The sequence below is a fragment of the Chelonoidis abingdonii genome, chromosome 17 (assembly GCF_003597395.2).
Source record: "Chelonoidis abingdonii isolate Lonesome George chromosome 17, CheloAbing_2.0, whole genome shotgun sequence".
Classification (NCBI taxonomy): domain Eukaryota; kingdom Metazoa; phylum Chordata; order Testudines; family Testudinidae; genus Chelonoidis; species Chelonoidis abingdonii.
The window spans coordinates 14,894,442-14,915,328 of record NC_133785.1 but is presented as its reverse complement, the minus strand read 5'-3'; the positions used below and the strand labels follow the sequence as shown (position 1 = coordinate 14,915,328).

The 20,887-nt window shown below is 39.9% G+C and overlaps 1 protein-coding gene across 5 annotated transcripts in view; it reads left to right on the top strand.

The window, feature by feature from the left end:
* ERC2 (ELKS/RAB6-interacting/CAST family member 2) overlaps nt 1–20,887 on the top strand; it is a 903,595-nt gene that overhangs the window by 344,588 nt on the left and 538,120 nt on the right. The window lies entirely within an intron of this gene.

Here is a 20,887-nt window from a genome sequence, read left to right as displayed (position 1 = left end):
TCGTGAAGTTAAGGAAAAAAACTCTTTAATAAATTCAGATAAAATTTTTTGACTTTCAAAAAAGCCAGATTCTGTTAGCCTTACTCACATTGAGTAGTGTCACTGAAATGAATGGGACTGCTTAAGGAATAAGGTACTATTCAATGAAAGGGTGACAGAATGTGGCTCAAACTCTTTCACTTTTTATATTACACATTTTACAGATTTGAAAAAAAACCCAAAAACGAATTAGAGAACATAAATTCTTTGAGCTCTTATGTCCTGTGCTTTGTGTTTGCAAAAATCCAAGAAACCAAAGACACTCCCCAAAAAGGGGAACAAATGCCATCAGGAAACAATTTATTTCCTCCCCATTTTTTTTAAAAACAAATAGCAAATTTTCCACAGATTCAGCTAACTCATTTTACTTTATTTGGGAAGTTGGCCTTACCTTAATACTATCCACTCTAGGGAAAGAAACCTTTTTGGAAAGCTACTAGCATAACACTGCATCTGTTCTATGTACAGTCTCTGTCTATGTAAAATGAAAGAAGAAAGAGAAGAAAACACAAGGTCCACTAGTATCTGGAATCAAGTACGTTTTAATGTATATTTTTAAAAATAAAAATAAATTCACTTTCAATTTGTAGCCTATCAACAGGTCCCCGCTCCATGTTTTGTGATATATATAGGTATAGTATATCTCAATGATACACTTCTTAAAACAGACTGTTGCTAATTATAAGAACAAAATTAAAAGCAAACCAAATGTATTCTTCACCAGGATTCCTCGATCTTCAGCATTGAAGGGTTCATATGAGCTGCATGTGGGTCTGTCAGAGGTTGGCTAGATGTGGATGCCTGATCAATGTAAGGTGCATTCTCAGGAATTGAAAACATTGTCCCTGGAGGACCAGGAAGTAAGGGACTGAGTTAAAGACCAGAATTTGGCTCCCTGCCCTCTGTTAGGGATGGTCTAAGTATATTAGCTCATGGAGCTAGATTAGATGACCTCTTGAGTTTCCCTCCAGCCTAACTTTTCTATAATTCTAATATGTAGTGACTGTAAGCTTTTGAATATACACTATATTGCATTATTTCTGTTTTTATGGTTTAAGATTATTCCATTGGTGTATGAAGGAGGTACAGTAAATTCTCTCTGTATAAAATTCTGTATAAAACCCTGGGTTACCTAATAATTCTGCCAAAAAGATCTTCATTCCATTTGATCCCAAAGTTGTACACTTTCATATAAAATTAACTAAAATTCAGTGTCTGTTCTTTTATATCGATATATATATATAAATAGACCTGTAGCCTTTCAAAATATCTGACTTTTTATTGAAAATAACCATTCTAGAGTTGCACTACCATTCCCAACTGAATCCCAGAGTAAACTCTTATTATGATCTAGTAAGTGCATCCCCTGGAATGTGCATGCTATACAGTGCAAGAAATAAATTCTGGTAAGAACTAATTACAAAATGTACCAAATTGGTTCTCTAACATTGGAATTAGTACCTGACTTTATTTTACTTGAATAATGTACTGCATCAGGATATGTCTGATGTTCATGTTGTATGCTAAGGGCCAAATTCTTGTTTTACTTACAGAAGAAATGATCAATGGGATTACATGCATGAGGATTTGGCACTAAATCATTCTTTGGGATCATAGAGTTAAATATATGTGTAGATTTAGACTATATGAGGTATTTGTAATGAGCCCATTGCCATAATGTCTAGGTGCTGATTTACCCTGGCATGCCCAGACATAATTATTGTGTAAATATCATAATTTTATTTGTATGGTAGGGATATAATGCATGGAAAATTCTTTTAGAATTACCTTTGGGTCACATGTACAACTTAGTATGAGGCTTTCAGTAGCGTGCGAACATGTTTAGGGTTATGTTCATTCACAGATGATTTATCTGAAGAAAGTTTAAACTGAAACATTATCACCCTTTCTCCCCAATTGTTTAAATAAATTCACATCATGATATTACAAAGGAAACTTTTTCTGTTTATTTTACTTATGTTTGATGTACAATCCCAAAGTAGAAATTCTGTAGGTTTCCATCAAAAATACAGACTTTTCTACACAAAGCTAAAAGTGAATCTTTTTATCGAGCCCACCTGTATTTAGACTGATTATTCAGAATGTCTTCCTTAAATAAAAACCCAAAAGCCACCCCCACTTTTTATCCTGCGTGATCCAAAGGGATGTCTCACCCCTTTTCCAGGACCCAGTAAATTATTTTATCCTTTATCCACTAGAGATGTAGAGTGTCAAGTATCAGGGGGTAGCTGTGTTAGTCTGTATCCACAGAAACAACAAGGAGTCTGGTGACACCTTAAAGACTAACCAATTTATTTGGGCATAAGCTTTCGTGGGTAAAAAACCAACTTCTTCAGATGTATGGAATGAAAGTTACAGATGCAGGCATTATTATACTGATATATGAAGGGAAGAGAGTTACCTCACAAGTGGAGAAGCAGTGTTGACAGGGCCAGTTCAATCAGGGTGGATGTAGTCCACTCCCAATAATAGATGAGGAGGTGTCAATACCAGGAGAGGGAAAGTTGCTTTTGTAATGAGCCAGCCACTCCCAGTCCCTATTTAAGCCCAAATTAATGATGTTAAATTTGCATATGAATTTTAGTTCTACAGTTTCTCTTTGAAGTCTGTTTCTGATGTTTTTTTGTTCAAGTATGACTACTTTTAAATCTGTTATAGAATGTCCAGGGAGATTGAAGTGTTCTCCTCCTGGCTTTTGTATGTTATTATTTCTGATGTTTGATTTGTGTCCATGTATTCTTTTATGTAGAGTCTGAATAAAGAATAAATGGACACGAATCGGACATCAGGGATGGTAACATACAAAAGCCACTAGGAGAACACTTCAGTCTCCCTGGACATTCATTTTGTCTTCTCCCTTACACCGGTTCTGTTCCTTTTTTAAATCTAGCCTCCCTATTCTATTTGTGCTTTGCTGCTGCTGAGTTCCTTTCTCCTTTTCTCCCCTATTATATACAACCCTGCCATCCTTCTCTCATGCTCCACTGGTGTCCAGTCACTGCCCCACTTTCTTTTTTGGTCCCTGGAATATTTCTTTCCCTGTGGAGCCTTTACTCCAAAAGTTGGTAGCCAGACATTTTGGTGCTTAACATTTGAGGTTCATCTATCTCTAGCAAGAACTGTGTATATTCCAAATATACTATGTGAAATGGAATATAAACTCTTTCAGATGGAACATAAGAGCCTCCGCAGAAACAGATTATTAGTCATTCTGGTGAAATATCCTGTCTCTTGCAGTGAACAAGCTGACATAGGTGCTGGAACTAGGGGAGCTGGGGATGTGGCAGCACCCCCTGGCTTGAAGCGGTTTCCATAATATACAGGGTTTACAGTTTTTTTCAATGGCTTTCAGTACCCACACTATAATAATTGTTTCAGCACCACTGCTTGGATGCAGATAAATGCATGGTTGCCAAGTTATTCTCTTGAAAACATTGAATATGATGGAACTGCGATTTTAAAAATGTTCACACTAGTCATTAGCCTCTTCTGAAAGTATTACAAGCCTAATTAGGAAGGCTTCATTTTCTTCTATGTGGGGCCAGATTTTGATGGTTTTTTTCCATGTGGAATAGCACCTGGCTCTATGAGTAGTCTTATTTTTTCAGTAGGACTGCTCTGAATAAGGTCCTACTCAGTGTGTCAGAATCTGGCCCTAACTTATTGTTTTATATTGCTGGTGTAGAAGCATAAAAATGATTCTATTGAGTACTTACTAATAAAGATGGAAAAGAAAGAAAAGCATTGGGACTCTTTTGATAGCCCCGAGTCTTTCTGATGCATATGAAAATTCAAACAACTAAAAAATCCTCACACAATTGATGTGGTGAGTTCTACAGGTAGGTATCTGAGCACATGTAGCCAAAATATAGTAGAGAAAAGTAGAGGGCTAAATACTTAGTGATTAATGCACTTTCCTTTTACTCAGTAATTTCAATGTAGTTGTGAATGATATCCAAATAGTTTCACAGAGGAGGCCTTGAAATGGCTTATGGCCTTCTACAACTGCATCCATAGAATGCTGCTCTGTACATGTCATATGCACATGAGAGAGAGTGTGTAGTTTTGACCAAACTGGAAAGCCACTACACTATTCAGTATAATTGTCAGTCTCAGTGGAGGCCCAGGATTGGAACAGCATGCACTTGGATGGTTTGGATCAAGGTGCATTGGCACGAAATAATAATAAACATGTCAATGTCAGAGGTGCAGTGTTACTTAATATTTCTTACTTTTAGAAATTTTGGCACCAGCATTTCATTTTAGTGCCAGTAAAACTGGGTATGCTGCTTTAATAACCATGTTTAGCCTGGCAAAGCTAGTCTTACACCTCATATCTGTCAGTTTAGCATGCAGAGGGGCAGACCTCAGAAATCTTTGTGTATTTCTTCCCAATATTTACATGTTCTGTGACTGCAGCCACAGTATAGATTGAAAGGCCACGAGATATGCAGTGTTACAGAAGGCAGTAAGTGCTGAAGTGGATGACAAGTCTTTTATGTCTTTCCGTGTTCCCAATTTCCTCCTATATACGGTGGCTAATCCTGATACATTTAGTCCTTGGAATTCATAAGTGTTTGAAAGCCAGTTACATACCACCCTGATATATGACTCTTTGGTGTTGAAAACAGGAGCTTTGTAGAAAGAGAAGAAAGTTAGAGGAGTCACTGTTAGATTTTCCTAGGGCAGAAGCTTTGTGGAAGTTCTTTTAGGGAGGTTTTCTGTAGGGAATTAAAATGAGATAATACAAGTGGGTTAAGAGACTGTTTGCTTTCCCCTACAACGCACAAACTTTTCATGTAAAATTATCATTTCCTTCTCTACTAGTTTAAGTTTCATGACTGATGAAGTGCTACATGACTTAAGGTCCTAAACTACCAGCTAATCATGATATTTCCTACAAACTCTAAAGTCGTAATTATAATTTAATAATTAGAATGTGCATGCATAGCAGATGGATGCTGCACACTTAGTGGTATTGTGCTTCTGAGATTAAATTATAATGTATTATACAGTATGTTGCAGACCCTGCGGTTTAATGTCTTCTAAAAACAATAAATTTACATCTTGTCTGATTAAGGCCATAATGAAACAAACAAATATGTCTTAATCTTGAATTTAAAAAGTTTGAAACTATATTAATATTATCAATTTACATAGGCAAGGGATTTTGACTGAGAAGCACAAACCAGCTGCACATTCTGAATTCAGAACATCCATGTCTCGAAACAGGAAGATTGGCTGTTCCTTTGGACCAGGCTTGGCATGTAAAGCCTAAGCACATTGCTAATATAGTTTGCATCAGATTTTATAGATTTATAAATTTGGTGTGTGGTCTCAAAATCCCATTGCAGGCTTTAGAATATTTAATGGCAACTGTTACAATTGTTAGGGAATAGAGGAATGTACTGAAAATACCCATGCCCAGATTTTTACAGGTGTTCAGGCATTGCTATGCTCAGTATTGCCACACCTATCTGATTTAGGAGCCTAATCTCATTTTTAAAGGGATTTAGGCACTTGGGAACCTAAATCCAGTTGATGGGGTTAGACTCCTAAATGCCCTACATCTCTTATGAAAATGAGAGTTGGATTCAGTTAACAATTGCAACGCTGAGCGCAACAATGTCTAAGTACCTTTTCAAAAATATGGACCTTAGCATTGGTGGTAGAGCACTGGATGTTACTACAAACTGTGGCAGATGCTGTCAGAGAGCTCTTAAATAAGGTGCAACATGAATTGAGTTTGGAAATAACCAAATCATAGTCTTCCACGTTAGTGCTAGAATGAGACAACAGATGCTGCACTACGTAATTGTTTCTTAAAACAGACCCGGGCTCTGACAGCAGATTGTATATGTTGTTTACCTTGCAAGTAATGGTAATTTTTTTAATGATGACATCAAAGCTGCTAAGGTGACTGTTGGCTTGTGTATCATATGAAGAAATAGCACCTGTAGAAGTAGATGCTCCAGATAAGAATACTGTCTTCAAAGTACTGAATGCCACAAAATGTTGTCACTATCTGCTGATGGGTGAAGCTGTGCAACACAAGATAATGTTTCCTTGGACACTCCAGGATAAAAAGGCGATACACTAATGAAAAAAGACTCTATTTTAGACTATCAATATTAATCCAAGAACATATCATTGTAGAATTGATGTCAGAGCAATCTCTGTTGGTTTTGTAATGGAGCTCAACTTTAGAGCATTTAAATAATGCTTGTGAAACAAATTCAGGCTGGCTGAGTAAATAAAAGAAAACAAGAAAGCAAACATTAGAACTAGGGAGAAAATGATTTTCCTGGTCTGTAAAATTTTTTGAGACTTCAAAAATTTTTCTTATTTTCCACCGGGATGAAACCGAGACCTTGCAAAGTTTGTCATGAAAAATGAGACAGAACTACCTGCCACAGAATTGCTACTGGTCCAGTGGTTAGGGCACTCACCTGGGATGTGGGAGGCTCAGGTTCAAGTTCCCATGTCTCCCACGTCCAACGTGAGTGCTGTAACAACTGGGTCAGTCTCCTCAGTTGGAGCTGTTCCATTTTGTATGACTAATTTAAACATTCATTGGGTTAGAGAGAGACTGACTCAGAGCAGAGACTTTAACTTGGATCTCCCACATTCTGGGTGAGTGCCGTAAGAACTGGGCTTTTTGCATTTGAGAGTGCTATTTCTTGCTGTCTATCATTAGCAATTCCATTCTGGTCCTGAGAAACCTTTCTGACAAACGGTTAGTCAAAAGTGATATGTTCTTGGGGGAAAAAAATTGGTTTAAACGAATTTGTATTTTCTGACAAAATATTTTGTCAGCAATTCCCGACCAGCTCTAGCACAGACTCAATCAGTCCATCTAAATCAGGGCTGTTCTTAATCTGTTGGGGCTTATGAAAAGATTTAAGTCTGGTTATGACCACTGTCTTCCCCCCTCAACTCTCTGCTTTACACTTTTAAACAAAATTTTGGTTCTAGCCCTTACGGTTATGAAGAAAATCTAAAAAACAAATTGAGCATAAACTAATGCAGTTATACTGGCCTGTATCTACAGCCAGCTAGAAACAGTAGCTCAAAGTGTTTATCTCTGATAAGACTCTGTGGACTTTGTGATTCTACAGTCATGGATTTTTTCCACTGTGATGCTGAATCTACCATTTTTGCAGTGGAATTTGCCATTTTGCTGTGGCTAAGCACCCAATACTTTGCTTTGTATCCCTGCTCTACTTGGACCTGCCTGTGCTGCTGCTTGCTCTCTAGTTTTCCCTTCAAGAGGAAGTTAATTGGATTACAGCAAATTCTCCCTACACTGGTCTAAGGAGCTTGGCAACAGGATGCTCATGACCGTTCAAAATTTCTTACCATTTGCCCCTCCTCTGTGGATTTGCTGGTTACAGCCTTGAGTTCTCTGTACAGCACACCTAGACCAAATCACATACCAGATTGCTGTCAGTTCTCAGTAGCTGGTGAAGGATTGTAGCATGAGAAGGATGGAGCAGTGAGCCATGGAGGAGTGAGCAGAGAGCAAACATCCGTCTTGGCAAAAGAAATCTACTAAATTCCTCAAGTGAGAGCTGATAAATTCACAAAATCAGAAGGGTGTTTTATTAAGCAGAAGTCCTGAAAAGAGGAACGTTCTCTGAGCATCAGAGTTGGTATCACTGTAAATAGCATAAGCTAATGAGCCCCTTATAATTGGGGAAACATTGTTGTGCCCTGTGTCTCATGATAGTTATGCTGTGATTGACATCACTATGTTGGTATTTGAAATGATGGTGCTATTGGGAGCTTGCTGCTTAGGAGCTTTTGAAAATGCCATCAGGTCCCTAACTACATATTCATACTTTTAAAAATATTTTGAAAAATCTGGCCCATGTGACTAGAATCCATTGCACCTTGAGCCATGTTCAGTTCACCACAGAGCATAGGCATCAAAGAAGATGCCACTGGAACTATTAAAAAGAGTATCTAATGAGGTTGTGAACTTCATAAAGATAAACCCACAAATGCCCTCTTCACTATTTTTTGTGAGCAAATGGGCACCTTATACAGGTAACTTTTTCAAAACTGAAGTTCACTGGCTTTCACATGTCAAAGTTTTCATAACTTGTTTGAGCTCAGAGAAGATAAAGAGTTTCCTGGCTAAATGAGCCTCTGTCCTTGCTGAATATTGCACTGACCAGATAAACTTGCTCAGAATGCTTCTCTTAGGGCAGATTATGACATGGGATCTCATCCTGAGGTTTTCAAACAAGTGTCAAGGAACTGTGACATCCCTCCCTTCCTATACTGGTAAATGTGAGGGGTGTCTTGGCTAGATGAATGGGGGTCCTGATGGAAGAGTATTCCAGAACAGAAAAGATTGGGAACCGCTGCTCTAGATTGTTCAATTAATCTAGAAAAACACCTATTATTACCATAATCAAGTAACAGGAGCCAATCAGCAGCACCTCATTCACCTTAAGCATATGAGACCCTCCACAAAATTTCCCAGAGGGAACAGGTCTTGAAGAAGATCCCAATATCCTTAGAAAAGAGAGACTTAACAAAGGCTGAGCCAGCAGCACCAAGAGGTGAGGGCTGGCATAGGTCTTCCTCATCTCACAAGCAGATCTAGGACTTTGTAAAAACATGGTGTCTCAGCAGTCAGCACATACCCACCCTTAGTAGCTCCAAGTAATGGCTCTTTTACATCTCAGGAACTCCGATGATGTCATCATTTGTAGACTCCATGAGCTTTGTTATGGGGCTTTGGAGACTAGCAGGTGTGGGAGGAGTCAGAAGGGGGTGACGGTAACCAAGTAGAAAGTTAGGCACTTAGTGGTTTATGGCCGTGGACACCATCAGAGATTATGCTTCAGTAGTGATTGATGGACTTTGTTTTCTTGCATCTCACACCTGCAGAGGCCTACCTGCTCCTCCCAGCCCTATGTGGAGAACACATCCCGGGATCGGGGTGGGAAGGGACATGTTATCTGAGGTCATTCTGAAGGTGTGGGCGGGTGTGTGAGTGAAGAATGAAAGCTCTTTGAGAGAGGAGTTACTGTAATATGTAATATGTTTGTACAGTGCCTACCACAGTGGGGCCCTGGTCCAGGGTGGAGCTGTTAGGTACTACTGCAATACTGCAGTGCTACTGCAATAATGACAGTAGGTAGACAAGTAGTTCGGGAAAATCTATATAGAATGGAGATAAACTGGTGTAGGATAAATAAAAGTAATATAAAGTATTATAAAATATTAAAATATGAGCAAGGTTCACATTTTTGTGGGTAGAGGGCACATGTGAAGGAAGCACAGGGAGATTTGATTTGATAGGGAATTTTTAACAGAATAAGTAAACGAGCTGTGCCAATTGTAAGCTTATGGTAGCAAGCTCTGACAAAGTTATTTTCAAACATAGTTCATACAAAAATGTGACTGTTTAAAAGTTCAGAATTGTTTAGATAGAATATACTAAAGTACCTTTAATGATTTGCATGACATTTGTAATGTGCAGTTAATGAGACCTGTATATAAGGATCTCATGCTACCAATGTCACTTGCTGGCAAGATAGCTGCTGCTGAGCTCTGAAATGTCAATAGTAATTAACAATTATCTTTATTAAGTAAGTAATAATGATCCTTAAATAAGATACTATATTTATTCACACTGAGAAGTGACTCCCGACATGTGAACTGACTACTAAGCTAAGCAAAGGGAAATAGTGGTGGTTTATTTTCAATAGGCTTGGGGAAATTTCTTCTGGAGACATGTAAGAGAACTGCGCTAAATGTAATATGGCTAAGTAATGACAGAAAAGAGTACATATTTGGATGATGCTAAGGAATGGAAAGGAATTATTTAGTGTGGCACATGGAGGGATAAACTGAGAATTATGGAATGCGATTAAGAAAACAACTGATTGAATCACACGAAAACATATTAGGCTATGGAATAGTCTCCCATAGGATGTGGTACAAGCCCTAATGCTTGGGAATTTAAAAATAAAACAGGAGAGAGCAGTGCAAAATGTACTTGAGAGAATAATTTTTGCATTGGCAGAAAGATGTTCTGGATGATCTAAGTTCTGTCATTTCCCCTGTGCTAAGCCATTTCTGAACACTGTCGGTTAAATCCTGGACTCACTGAAATCAATGGAAGTTTTCCCGTGATTTCAGTGAGGTCAAGATTTCATCTTATAGTCCAAAAAAGATTGTTGCAAGTGTCTGAAAAACAGCATTTATAATGAAAAGCCCAAAAGATCCCTAATTATAACAATATCTTCCCTGGCAAAATGGTAAATGGCAGGGGTGAATCTGCATCTATGTGCTGTTGATTTATAGCATTGACAGACTGACTGTGCTTCAGATCAGAAGTAAATGTAATTAACGGACATTTTTGTAAACAAAATGCATTTTCTTCTAGCTGTACTAATTAATGCAAATTAGACTTATTTTATAAGAATGAAAGCAGGCAGGCAATTTCATCCCAAAGCATCTTTGTGTATTGTTACTCATTACTAGCCATATGATAAATGTAAATTGGGCAACAAATGCTATATGTTGTGCACAGAGAAAATAAAGTGTGTACATTTTAAAGTATGCAGTACTTTGTGTGTATGTAAGTTTGTAAAAGGATGAATTCTGTGATGGATTTGCTGTGGAAAGTACCCATATTTAATTAACATTAAACATGCAGAAGCATTTATGTAGGTTTTCAGGTAACTATCTAGATCTCAAGTTAGAACATCCCCTGGGCAGTTCACCATATAACAGCCTTTATGGCAATCTCAAATGATATATTATATGTAATACTGTAAATAGTTCATGCTTTTGAACAAGGTATACTTCTTTGAAGACTCTACCCAATTTTTTACTTGAACACCCTTCTGCAGTGCAATTAGCAGTTAGTCATTTGCTCAGAGTAGATGAGGCCTTCACTTGTTTTTGCTGTATTCTGTACCTTTTTTTGTGAGTAAAGGTTGCAGAAAACCTAAGCAAACAGGAGACTCCTCCCTATGCATACAGTCTGTAGAAGTTAGATGGAAACATTGCTTTCTCAAAATATAAAATATGAAGTTGAAATTTATAATTCACAACTATATTGACTTATAGAATATTTATATAAACTTGTTGTTAAGACAGCAGAGAATCCTGTGGCAACTTATAGACTAACAGACGTTTTGGAGCGTGAGCTTTCGTGGGTGAATACCCACTTCGTCAGACGCAGGTCGTGCTTTCGGGGCGGTTATATTGTAGAAGCAGTAGAATAATGGGTTGTTCATCAGGGAGGGATGAGGCCTGTTCTAGCGTTGGTGTCGTGAAACAGGAGGAGAAATGGTCTGTACTTGCGAGGCCATTCCAGCTTTGTTTAGTCCTAGCTGATGGGTTCGAATTTGCAGATACTGATAGGCTCAGCGTTTCATCTTGAGTTGGTCTGATTTTTTTGCTTGGGTTGCGCTTGATAGGTCTTGCTATTAGTATGGCAGGAACGGTTGGTACTCTCCTACAGGTTTTTGTGCTATTGCATACTGTATCTGAGCATTTATCCTTTTCCTTTTCGTGTGGATGTTAGTTTGGCCAGTAGTTCATGCAGAGGGGCATTGCTGGCATATGATGGCGTATATTACATTGGTGGACGTGCAGGTGAATGAACCAGTGATGGTGTGGCTGATCTGGTTAGGTCCTGTGATGGTGTCGCTGGTGTAGATATGTGGGCAGAGTTGGCATTGAGGTTTGTTGCATGGATTGGTTCCTGAGCTAGAGTTACTATGGTACGGTGTGCAGTTGCTGGTGAGAATACATTTCAGGTTGGCAGGTTGTCTGTGGGCAACCTTTTAGTCTGCTTTTACAGATCCAGACTAACACGGCTACCCCTCTGATACTTGTTGTTAAGAGATGTCCTATGTCTCATTGCCTATAGCTTTCTGAACTTAGCATGAAGACATCTGATTTTTGTAGAAATTAGAAACAATAAAATACAGGATGGCTCCAGTCATGTTTTTCTTTATCCCTTTACATAATTTTTTTTTTGCTAAAAATTACAAGGATATATTTACCAGCAATCATTTTCCCTTTTCTCTAGTGAGATATATTCACATCCTGAAAACCTGCATTAGAATTTTCATCTACTGATATCAAAGAATGCTACAATTATGGTTACTGAGAGAGCTGCTCTTTGGAACCCTTTTTCCATATATTTCCATTAACTGCTTTTCTGGGAGTGGTTCAGAATGTTTTCTTCTTAGGGCTTGTCTGCTGTAACAGGATGCAGCTCTGCTCCTCTCATCTTGTCCTGCAGAAATTATGCAAACTCTACTAGTTGTGCATTCACAGTGCTGTTTATTCTGAGTTTCCTACACCAAAACCACCACTGTTCCCATGTAACAGTCTGTTTATGGTATCCTGTTTGCTTTTGGCCCTCTCATTAGGACCAGAGGTCAAAAAGTCTCCCTTCCCTGAGAACTCTGTGTGACTGGGCTCAGCTAGTTCCCCTGTTCTCCTCTCTTCCCCATCCCTGGCACTTCCTTTCTGTGCCTCATCACCATGGGTGATGGGTTAATTGGCTCTATCACATGCAGCCCCCCCACCCAACCTGGTTATCTAATTACCTCAATCAACTTTCTCTGGGGAAACTAATTGTCATCTAAGTGATCAGCATGCAGGCACTCATGTTCACCCTGTGCACTCTCAGGCCACGTCTACACTACGCGCGAAAATCGATTTTAGATACGCAATTTCAGCTACGAGAATAGCGTAGCTGAAATCGAATATCTAAAATCGATTTACTTACCCGTCTTCACCGCGCGGGATCGATGTGCGCGGCTCGCCATGTCGATTCCGGAACTCCGTTTGTTTTGGTGGAGTTCTGGAATCGATCTAAGCGCGCTCTGGGATCGATATATCCCGTCCAGATCAGACGCGATATATCGATCCCCGAGCAATCGATTTTAACGTGCCGATACGGCACGTAGTCTAGACGGGGTGTCATACTACACAGGGAATTATTCCAGAATAGCTATTCCTGATTAACTCCCTGTGTGAATGCACTTATTCCAGGATAAGAGTGCCTTGTGCTGAATTATCTTAATCTACTTTGGAAATTTGCTAATAAATATGAAAAATAGACTTGTTTATTTAGAATTTATTTTACATATAGTTTTACATTTGTGTTCTCTCGTTGGCACAGAACCAAAACACCGTAACTTTTGCATTTCTGAAATTCCTTGATGGTAGCAGTCAGGCTTTTCTGATCATTGCTGTCCATGTTACTGTGTATACTATCACTCGAGTTTCCACTGAGTTAATGCTTTTGACCTTTTATCAGTCTTGGAAAAGCATCACCTTCATCTTTGAGTGAAGCTATTATTGGTGTAATGAAAGCATGAAGTTCAAAGACTTGAAGACTTCGTACTGTAGTTAAGTTTAACAGTAATGATAAATGAGAATTCTTTGTTATCGTTATGCTTCTCCCTTCATATTATGGTTACCAGATGCAGTCAGAGTTAACTCTGCCAGTTTGGTCAATTGCTTTGATAATTTTCTTGTTGCCAAGTAGTATGTATTTCTTGGAGGTAGACTCAATGGTGGTATGTTTGAATAAGTGTAGATATAACCCAACTTCAGAACAGAATCTGAAGCTAATTCACTTCCTTCTCATACACCTGAATTTAATTTTAACATCTAACCAGATACAGTGTTAAGATCAAAGTGAAATAAAGTGCATGGGGGTGAAGAGTTACTTGGACAGGCAATAGGAAAATGGCATAACATTGTCTGATCTTGAAATGTGAAAGAGATGCTAAGCCCGACTTTCTTCTCACTTAGCTATAAATCTGGAGTGAGTCCACTAAAGTCAATTATGACTGTGTAAGACCTTGGGTAAGTGAGAGGAAGATCATCCCCACTGTTTTTATTGCATAAGAAATGTCATGAATTGAAGGCACAAATCTGTTTCTAGTCTTGGAGGGGACGTGGGGATCATATGAATCTGCCTTAGTCCTATTATTACTATCTACGCAGCACCATGCAGGATTGATCATACTGCTGATCAGAATAAGAGAGCTTTTGGGCGCAGCTGCCTATTTGCCCATTACTGTTCCTGACTCAGAGTGAGAAATTGCTAAAGTGCCACATGAATTTTTAAAGAATTAGTCTCCGTCTGTTAGTCTATAAGGTGCCACAGGATTCTCTGCTGCTCTTAAAAGCAGCTGCTTGTTGATAAAGAGGATTGAGAGTATGTACAGATATATTTTAACCTCGAGTGAAATACCTGCTGTGACTATCCTAAAATATTCATCCATAGTTAAGTCTGGATTTTTGTCATGGCTGTCAAGGGAGCAATAAATAACATGATTTTAATGTTTGTTTAAAACAATCCATGACTTTTGAGAGTTTAGGATTTTTGCATGTCAGTGGGTGGATATGATGGTAAACAGTTGAACAAACTTTGAGAGCTGCAAAGCTTAAAACCTGGACAGCGTGGTAAGATAATAGAAAGCAGGAATTTATCAAATTAGTTATATAAGAGATCAGGCCAGTAAACTATCACAGAGGGCTTCAGTCCCCTCCATGGGGTCATGAGATACCCCTCTGATCAAGATAACAAATCACTAATAAAGCTTGGTTGGGTTTACGAAGGGTAATCGCTCTGGTATGGCAACTTGTGTTCCTCACTGTTATCACTGCACTTCCACTGTTCTTACTATTTTCCATTAAAACAGAATAAAAAAGGTTACTTTCAGCCTGCCTTCTGAAATTCATAAATTAGTAATATTTTGCCTTAACATCACAGCCCTAGCAAAAGTTTTAGAAGCACAACTTTAATTCCCTGACTAAAAACTTTTGAGCCAGATTGTCCCTGCCCGTATGCATGTGTAGTGGGATGTGGTGTATGCATCCAAGAAACCTCTCCCTCCTTAAGGGCCTGGGATAATCAGAACCTCTTCCCTGAGCACAAGGCCACAAAGCACTCGCAGGGGGGCAGAAATAGGGCTTCTCCACCTTCCTCGTTGCATCTCACACACCTGGCAGGCTGCAGAGCTGGCAGCAATCTGTGCCAATCCACCCCTTCTCTCTAACCGCCCCCAAAACCCCCACCCACTTTCAACCCCTCTGTTTCCTGCTCTCTGACCGTCCCGACCCCTATCCACACTCCTGGCCCTTGACCATCCCCCGAACTCCCTTGCCCCCTATCCAATATCCCTCCCCCGCTCCCTGGCTCCTTACTGTGCTGCCTGGAGCACCGGTGGCTGGTGGCACTACAGCCATGCCACCTGGCTGGAGCCAGCCACGCAGCACAGAGCACTGGGTAAGGCCGGGCTCTGCAGTTGCGCTACCCCAGGAACTCGCTGCCCAGGGCATTGCACCTGTGGTGCAGTGAGCTGAAGCTGCAGGGGAGGGGGAACAGCAGTGGAGGGGCCAGGGACTAGCCTTCCGGGCCAGGAGCTCAGAGGCCAGATAGAACGGTCCCGCGGGCTGGATGTGGCCTGCGGGACATAGTTTGCCCACCTCTGGGCTAGATTGTTGTTCTTCCCTGAGATGAGGTGTTTGGGGAAATATGGACCTGCCCTACCCCAGGAAAACACATTCTGCCTAAAAATTCCTGGGTGTGCAAAGGCTGCATTCCTGCTACCACATCCTTTTGTGGGTGCAGCTTATTTACCTCATCTGTGCTAGCCTAGATTTTTTGTCTTTACTTCCTCCTTGCCCTCCAAATAGGGTGACCATATTTCCCTAAACAGAAAATGAGACACCGGGTAAGAGATGGTCAGTGCTCAGGGGAGCTTACTTACATTACACAAAAAAGATAAGGCAGTTTCATATATTTTATATATATGTTCATATATTTCTTGGTTTCGTATATTTTACCTAAAACTCTGTAGTTACTGGCATTGTTCCTTGTCTTGCTGTTCTTCAGAGTGTGAAGCTGCTTGATACCAGTTGTATTTCTCTGATGATGCTATTTTTGTGAGGGTTTGCTTGTCTTTCAGCAACTTGTCATAGAACGCAATACAGTCTAGAGAAAAGTTTACTCACACATACAAGACAGCCTTCATGGTGGAGACATTTAGGTGTGATTGTTTTCAGGAGATCATACATCATTCATAATTGAAAAGACACGTTCAACAGGCACTGTATTAACAGGCGGACATAGCACAAATTCCAAAGCCTTGGCTATATCTTTGTATTGTACTCCTCTACGGTCCATCTCTCGAAAAATCTTCCACTTTTCGGTGTTGGGCGTTCTCTGCTGATTTCAGTCTCAAAGACAACTGGAGACAATTGATTTTGCACTAAATCACTTGTCAAAGAGACGATTCTCATCCAACATATTTAAGGTGGGAATTCTGGTGTGGCTTGCAGCGAGGCTGTCTTGCATTTGCTCCCACAGCAGCATGTTCCTCAGCAGTGTCCACTCAAACTTTTTGGTGCACTCAAAGGCAAGTCTCCAGTGCTTTTTTCAACTTCTGTATCTTGCCTCAGAAAAAATCCTGAAACACTTGGTGTTAAACACTTACTTTTATTAGCATCTCTGTGTTTCTTGCTTTTAAGGTGCTGGGTAATGTCATTTTGACCGCCGTGGACAACGGAGAAATGCGCTCCACGTGTCTTGCACACAACTTTGCTGCTGTTTAATGTTGAAGTGTCCTTTTTTTAAAACTTGAACTGCTTTTGGAGGTCTTCATTACAATTACACAGATGTTTCCTAGACCATTTTTATAGCAAAAAATGACCACACAAACTCCTGATACTTCTAAGGACACAGGTGTGCACAAGCCCTCCTCCCTCAACTTCCCTCCCCACACACAAAGAACAAAAGCATCACTAGGCAGCATCATGGTGGCAGCACTGCCTTCACAGCTGGGCAGTGGAGAGCATCAGCTGCTTGCTGGAGTGCCTAGCTCTGAAGACAGCGCCCCCACCAGCAGCAGCACAGAAGTAAAGGTACTATGGTGGTATTGCCACCCTTGCTTCTAACACAACCAGCCCTTGACAAAGGAGAACATGTGTGTGAATGAACTGTCTATGCTCCTTGTAGGGATTTTTTTTGGATACGTCATGTCAGCCTGCCTCTGGCTGGGACCCTGCTCCGGACAGCCCCTGTTTTGCTGAACCAATTCCTTGCTATGGGACAAGTTGATCTCCAAGCTGAAGGGTTTATACCAGAGATCTCTATGGCCTGGTAAATCTGCTACTGAAACACCAGGGTAGAATTGATTTGCAAGTGTTTCTTCACAAGGCATTCTCTGAACACTGGCTCAGTCCAGCATCTGAACATAGCCCTCTGTCTCTATGGCAGGCAGCCTGTTTGGCTCAGGGAGACTCTTAGCTACTGCAAAATGTGCAATTAAAAACACTTCCTATTTCAAACTGTCTCATCATTCAGGCTCCCAAGATAGGCAAATATTGGAGCTGTGAGGAGACTATCACACTGCTTTGAGCCTGCAGCTGCAACTCAAATAACCAACAAAAATCAGCGTTTACAAATTAGAGCACCATCACTGACCCCCCCCCCATTGGATGACCTGCAGTGGCATCCTTCAACCCTACTGATGCTGACAATTCATTTAGCCATGCTTTGTGCCCATCAATGAATGGGGTTCCTACCTTCTCATTGCTGACCTTGCACTGAGCTGATAGGAAAATTTATTTAGTGCTTCTATGCAGCCTCCTGGTCAAGATGCTCAAAGCATTCTATATCAAGCCTCACAGTAAGGAAGGCTCAGACTCTGAGGCAGCATAGAAGTAAGGGTGGTGATACCATGTCACCCTTACTTCTATGCTCTGCCTTGCAGCCAGCAAGTGAGGCTGTTGCCCAGAGGGTCAGCTCTGAAAGCACCACTACTTGCCAGCAGCAAATTTCTCTGCTGTTGCCAGCAGGCATCACTGCCTTCAGAGTTGACCCCCGTGATAGCAGCCGCAGCTCTCCACTCTGTCATCCTACTCTTCATGCATCCTACTCAAAGACCAGTGACTGCAGTCACTGAACTCAGGGAGGAGTGCACCACTCTGATGTGTGTAATACACTCCTTTTACCAGAATACCAGACTCCTTGGGAAGGGATTATACATCTCTGAGGCACAATCCTTTAAGTAAACTCTTCACTGTGCTGTGATTCAAGCAATGGACAGTTGTCCCAGCTTGACCCAGACATAAGAACTACCTGTAGTGTCCACACAGGGAGTGGGGGCTGCTGCCCTGGGGGGACAGATTTGAAAGCAGCGCTGCCTGCCAGCAGCAAATTTCTCCCATCATGCTGCTGGTGGGCAGCACTGCCTTCAGAACTGAACCCCACACCCCGGCAGCAGTTTCTGCTCTCTGCTGTGCCTTGCCGCACCCCCTCTTCAGCTGCTGCTCTGGGGGACAGCTCTGAAGGTAGTGCTGCCTGCACAAATCAAGACAAATGCCCAGTTTTAGTGAAAAAGTAGGGATGGCCAGAACAGAGCTGAAAAGGGGGATTGTCCCTACCCAAAATGGGACGTATGGTCACCCTACCTCTGAGGCACCATGCACTCTTAATGGGGTAGAGACAGAGCAGACCTTGTGTTCTCTGATGTAGTAGCTGCAGTCTTCTTGGCTCTTACATGGGCTGTGCAGCCATGTAAGGACCAGGCAAAATGCAGTCCTAAATGTTTTGCTGAAAAATATTGCAGAAACTAGAATGAAAAACAAGAGAGATCTGTCCTGCTTTTGGTAAGGTTTAACATACTATCTATAAATACTATAATACCTCTCTGTTGATATTAAAACTGAAACTAGTATGTGTCTTGGATAGTACAATGGAAATTAATATTTGTGTACATTTAATTTTTCTTGTATTTGTTTTGTCTGTTAGGTAATGATCTTACTGCAGTAAGTCGATAAGCATTAAACTAGACATCTGCTAGTAACTGTAGAAGTCTAAGCAGTTACTGGTATCTGTCATCTTATGGAACATGATGGTAGATACTTATTTGCAAATTCAAGCATATCAGACCTTTGGTTGTAAAACACCTCATAGAATGAATCCTGGAGCACAGACTTACATTTATGACTTGTAGTGGCATGTAAAATATATATATTTTTTTACTGAAACATGATAAATATTTTAATAAGAATTCTTTATTATATAGTTAGCTCTCTGTAAGATGTTTTTCCTGGAAACTTCACAGGACAAATAAATGACACCAAGAATTTTGGATAAAAACTTTAAAAGACATTTATAGAGGTCAAGAAAAATACTAGTGAACATCAAATTACATACAACTTTTATCTTTATCTTATCCCTTTTAAGACTAAAGTAAACATGAAAATATAAACTCATCAAAACAAAACAACCTTCCTCCCATCCACGAAAAGAACAAAAATCTTGTTGGTTTTTTTTTTTTTTTTCCCCCCTAGCATCTCTCCCTAGAATCTGAAACAAGGTTGAAGGAGCAGCTTTGGAGAAGCAAAACCATTTGCTGCAACTCCAGTCTGCTCTGTGCCATTATAAAGACTTACCACAAAACAAATGAAAATTGTTAATATATTAAATGTCCTCCCTTATAAAAACTTATGTTGCCTAAGCAACATTTAACATAACAGATTCATTTTAAAGACAAAATAAAGGGGGGGTAGTCTTGTCCTTCCCCAGCTCCCCAGACAATATTACATACATCCACTCAATCCTCAGAAAAAGCCTGAAAAGACATTGTTTTGTCATAATTCCAGTCTTAGGAAAGTTAAATAAGGAAGGTAATGTATTTCTAATAAATACATCATCATTATCCAAACTCAGAGGTCCCGCAGCTGAAAACTCCTTGCCACCAGTTTCCTGAAGTTTAAATCTATGGTATGTTAACTTGTGTGCTATGAAAAATGTAATTTCATAGGTAGCCATGTTTGGCTTTGTATATCAAAGGAAGTACTTGAATTACACCCAGAAGTCGGTAAGGAACCAGAGAACTGGTATAACGTGCTTCCTATATCTAATATCACAAGGCAAGCAGTTGCATCTCACTCTAGCTGAATCTTCAAAGTTAGCCCCCCTCCCATCCATTAAAATAATCCAACCCAGAAGTCTCAAAAATGTAGAAAATTACAATGAGATGCAGAACTGAGAAGTATTGCAAATACTTTACCAGATGTAGATGAGAAATGAAGATTTTGGCCACCATCCTTACTAAGGATCTGGACCTATAAATATAATTCTCTTACTTTAAATTTAAAAAAAATATGTCTACCATATATCATTCTTATTCTGTTCAAAATCCTCCCTCCGCCAAATCCAAGTAGTAGGCCTGTGGATCAGTAAACAAAATTGAATTCTTTCATCTGTTAGTTTTATTGGAAATACTGATCTATTATCAAGAATAGTATAGAACAACTAGAATTTAGAAGACTTGGAAGTTTCTGGAGGTGTTTCTTGGACTGTGGGGACAAATATACATTTCAGATCACAGATAATCTTTGAAGAATTTGGCTCACAGCCATTTTCCCTTTCAAGTGTGAAGTCAGCGATTTATACACTACTATATGAACATTTTCTGACTTACGAGTTCTCTATTTAACTGATACTGTAAATAATGAGAGCAAGTATTGAATGTTCTCTGTATTCCGTCATGTATGATAACAATAGGATATGAATTTACATATTTTCCAGAGGTAGTTATCAATGTGTATTTTTAAATGCCAGTATTCCAACTATCATTTTCATGGAAAACTGCATAAATAATGTAGAGTTGTGCTACAAACCCGCATATACAAGTAAAAGTATAGTTGAAGTCAAAATTTAATTTGTGGCCAACTTAGTCACAATAAACCCTAGAAAACATACCTCAGAAACTTGTTCCGTTTCTACTATAACTGTGTATTCTCTTCCTTA